This window comes from Corythoichthys intestinalis, chromosome 21 (genome assembly GCF_030265065.1).
Source record: "Corythoichthys intestinalis isolate RoL2023-P3 chromosome 21, ASM3026506v1, whole genome shotgun sequence".
Lineage (NCBI taxonomy): Eukaryota > Metazoa > Chordata > Actinopteri > Syngnathiformes > Syngnathidae > Corythoichthys > Corythoichthys intestinalis.
Genome location: NC_080415.1, coordinates 34,489,133 through 34,493,885, shown reverse-complemented (window position 1 = coordinate 34,493,885; position 4,753 = coordinate 34,489,133). Strand labels below are relative to the sequence as shown.

The window sequence follows — 4,753 nt, the reverse complement described above, 5'->3', positions numbered from 1 at the left end:
ATCGGTTAGAATCGGCGAGTACTCACTATTTTTTTTTTAATTTAGTTATTTAGAACCTTTTCACAGCCTCAAAGATACGTTTTGCATGTATTACCCTCTCATACTTTTAACCATTGTGTTTTTTTTGTGTTAGCTTTGAAGCAGTTGACCACATTAGTCATGTAGCGTATTTAAACCGTCCTTATTTGATATAACTACATTTAAGTATTTTCTGCAGGCATTTTTTTCGTACGTTATTCCTGTATCCATCTAAATAAAACAAGTTTAGAGCGCACGGTAGTAGTTTAGGTGTCAAATTCGACTCATGTATTGTAGACGTTTCGCCGATGTAGTATATTTTGGCAGAACACCGGGAATGGGACGTACTACGTCATTGTTTGGACGCGACTCCATGCTGATTATATGCTTTACAGCAGGTGTTGTGACGAAAAATAGCCGCCCCGCGTGAAATGTCCCCTTTGACGGGAACGCTCATTTAAAACGCTTTATTGAGGTGAAAACATCAAATGTTTTCATGGACGCATTACAGCAATGGATTTACGACTGTAAAATCAGTTTCAAATAAATAAATTAGACAACATACTAGTACTTTATTTTCGTAACAAATCGTGGACTGGGCCACATAACCCATCTTCATAAATAAATAAATAAATGTATTAGTCTACGGGGTTTCACGACCATATCTCAATGACAATCACACAGGTATGACATTTATTAGTTCAAGCAGAGTAAAATAATACATATATAATATATTGTCGTATCATACGACAATATGTAATTGTGGAAACTGGCTTCTTGTAGCACCTCACAAGGGATATGTAGCAGCAAGCATTAGCCATAAAGAACACACCAAAGGTGCATAGCTGGAAGGTAGGATTGCCATGTTTTTCAGTCAGTGAAAATTAGAATTAATATAATCAATTACGTGGCGTTTTTAAAGTGCCATAAAGTTGACTTGAATTGATCAGAATGCATTGTTAAAATGGACGATTTCTTTAATATGTGATTTAATGTCAGTGGCAGACACAGGGGGAAGTGGTGAGGATGGGATTGCTGCCATTGATGCTATCAGTGTTGAAAAAACAGGTGAGGCGTTGTAACAGTGTGAACAAGCAAGCTTCAATTCTAATGTGGTCACATTTTATGCTCAAATGATAATAGTGGCTCATTTATTTATCAAAAGTTAGATTGCAATCAAACCACACATTTGAAAGTGATAGATAAATGTTAGATGCAATTGACCTGCATATTTTACATATGCATACACATTTTATACACACGGAATTACAGTACACGGCTTTAGAGAACACTGAACTGAACACGTGTACGCATAATGACATTATTTTAAATGAGTGGGCCGGTCTGAGGCATTAAATTCCAGGGCCAAAAATGAGTCCCACTCCGGCCCTGCAATTATTATTATTGTAGCATCAGCAAGGAAGTCGCCAGATTATTTATTTCAGAACTTGTGCAACACAACACAGCTACTGTCCGCTGTAGCCGGCGCCAATAACAACAGAACATGAATAGAGAAAGTAAAAAGTTTCCACTCTTCCACACTTCTCTCACCCACTTGTGACATTGTGCGTTTAGGAACAGCTTGCAAAACACAGGCGCCACATTAGAACCTGATTCGTTACATTATAATTGTATTATTATTATGACGATTTGTGTTTATAATTTGTTTTGCTATGCGTCATTTCTATTTGTGATTGTACCTGCAGCATTTATTAAGGATTTAGCATTCAGTGGTATGAAAAAGTATCTGAACATTTTTTAATTTCTCACATTTGTGCATGAAATCAGCATCAAATGTGATTTGTCAAAATCACACAGATGTAAAAACTGGTTGTATAGAGTTCATTTTGCCTACACTTAAATATTCGTCAGACGAAGGCGGAAGTGCCCGCCGAAACATGTCAGGTAAATAAAACTACCTACTATTTGCCTGGGATAAAAGAAAGGTTTTGACGAAGATGTAAAAACTGTCTACTTTAACTAAAACCACCCAAATATTTTTAAGTTTTCATATTTTAATGAGGATAGCATGCAAACAATGACAGAAGGGGGAAAAATAAGTAAGTGAACCCTCTGCCTAAGGAGACTTAAAGAGCAATTAAAACCAACTTTTACCAAACAATATAAGTCAGGTGTGTGCCCAATCACTGATGAGTGGTTTAAAGCTGCTCTGCCCACGATAAAACACACACCTGGTAAGAATTGTCTTGATGAGAGGCATTGTCTGATGTGCATCATGGCTCAGTCAAAAGAGCTGTCTGAAGACCTGCAATTAAGGATTGTTGATTTGTATGAAGCTGGAAAAGGATACAAAACCATGTCTAAAGTCTGGATGCACGGCCTTCATTAACACAGTGAGCTGGGTGACTCGCTGATCTGGTGGGGCTGCAGGGTGACCCGGGTGTAAGGAGTGGGGGCCAGGTTGTCCGGAGATTAGATGATCGGAGGGCTGATTCAGTCCCCACTTGGACCCAGAGTGGGTGCACCCGTTGGCTTTAACTGGTGCGAGTTTCATCCCAGCCGAGGGTGTTGTCCTTTCTGTGCGTGAAGGTTTTCAGGTTTTCATTTTTAATTGTGACAGTTATCTTCCTGCCTGTAGAATTCCAACGAGCATTTTATTTAAATGAGGTCATTAAGTGATAGTTCTGAGAAATGTTTAACTTGCATCACATATACACGACCATTTTTATAGTATTAATACATATTTTGTTTTACTTTCTTATGAGCAACTATGACGTTACAACCTACTTGAGCGACCTACTTTGCTTTTGAAAGATAGGCTGACTCATTTTATGTTGAATTGATTATGATTTGTTTTTCTATTGCATTCTGTATTTTTTAGTTGAACAGATTACAGCACAAAAGAGGGCGGTGTCAGTGTTTGATATAGTAGTAGATATTGATGATTCCGTCTTGTTTTCTGAACTGCATTCTCGACTACTGGGTACTGCATTAAGGATTGCGATTATTAATTTCTTCAGAACACATTGACAAAAAGGATTAGTTTCAACCTGAGCCATGGAATATCAACATAAGACTGACCCTTTTCATGGACTGAACCCTTTTCCCGAGAAAAACGTTATGGGCTCCACCCCTTATATTTCCAAGGCCATGTGATTACAGCAATACTGACTTTAACTTTGCACACCTGTTTGGGACAGACTCTGGGAATTCGTGTGTGCTCACCCTTGGGAAATGGGGAATGTGTTTTGCTTTCTGGACTCCGATATTATGGTTTATTTTTAATTGTTTATATTTTACGTTTTTCATTTCTTTGTTTTACCGTTTTTGTCTCGTCACCTCTCGCGTGGTTTGTGATGTATTTGTTCTTTGAGTCTACTTGGGTTTTGTTGTTTTTTGTTGGGTGGATTCAATTTTCTATTTGAATCCAAAAGAGGGAATTGTAGGAATATATTTCCATTTATTCACAATAATCATATGTGGACATTGCATTCTCCAATCTCCATCATAAGACAGTATATGCCATTGAAAAGCAGCACATCTGGAAAATATTAGCTTGTCCTAGCAGATGGGGGTTCACAATGCACATTCCAAGTAATTTTGACCCTGCCCCCAAGTTAGAGGGAAGAAAAAGACTCCAAGCAGAGAGGCCGGGACTTTTTGTCTTTTGTCTACTGGTACCAAGATGTCTCGTCTGTACTTGTCTTTCCGTGTAAATTCTTTGTTCTTTTTTATTTCCGAATTCTATGTCGTCATCTCCTGTTCTTAAATAGAATAAAACAACCTGTAACAAGGATAAATCGACTATTTTCCTTCATATTCAAAAAATAAAGATGGTGGAACAAATAAGCATCTTGAATTTGAAACGGTATGTTGTCGGCGATTAGCATAGCAATGATCTTAATTGTGGTTGTCAGCCCCAAACCCTCTAAATATAGATTAAATGCATTTTACCACATATAAAATGACTATTACATAATCTGTGGTAGTCGTTTGGAGCCCAGTTTTCTCGTCGAATTGCAGCAGTCCATCTCGCTCTCCTCTCCGGGTCTCTCGGAATACGGTAAAACTTCAAGTCTCTCCGTCTATCTTCTCGGTTTTTGCAACCGACCGCCACACATGACTTCACCATTTTGATTATTAATGTTAACGAGCAGAAAAACACGCCATAATAAGAGGAGTTTACGAAGCGGTAATGCGCTAACATGACGAGTAGACGGACAACATGGCGCGGGGGCGTGGCTGTGACGTCACGTGAGTAGGGTCTATAACAGTTCTTTGCGTTATTTAATCAGTGACGCAGATAGTTGGGTGCTGCAGCACCCCCCGGTGTTGGGAAGGAAAACATGTTTTGGTAGATTTAATGGGGGGATAAAAATAAACCACTAAATTTGAAACAATTGTGTATTGAACCTTGAAGATTTAAATACATATGTTAAAATTATTTTTTAAATAACATGGTCACCACCTGACACCTTGGTTGCTACCCGGTGTTCTGCCAAAATCTGCTACATCGGCGAAACGTCTACATTTGTCGAATTTGACACCTAAAGTACTATCGTGCGCTCTACACTTGTTTTGTTTTGATGCATACAGGCAGCACGTACTAAAAAAACGCCTTGAGAAAATACTTAAATGTAGTTATATCAAATAAGGACGGTTTATATATGTACGTGACTAGTGTAGTCAACTGCTTCAAAGCTAGCACAAAAAAACACAATGGTTAAAAGTATTAGAGGGTAATACAATCAGAAATAAAAACGAAATACAAACA

At 38.2% G+C, this 4,753-nt stretch overlaps 2 protein-coding genes across 3 annotated transcripts in view; one reads left to right on the top strand and one right to left on the bottom strand.

The window, feature by feature from the left end:
- Window positions 1-4,753, top strand: part of c21h10orf88 (chromosome 21 C10orf88 homolog) — an 84,390-nt gene that overhangs the window by 32,358 nt on the left and 47,279 nt on the right. The window lies entirely within an intron of this gene.
- The window catches only part of asb3 (ankyrin repeat and SOCS box containing 3), an 88,894-nt gene that overhangs the window by 56,624 nt on the left and 27,517 nt on the right, over window positions 1-4,753 (bottom strand). The window lies entirely within an intron of this gene.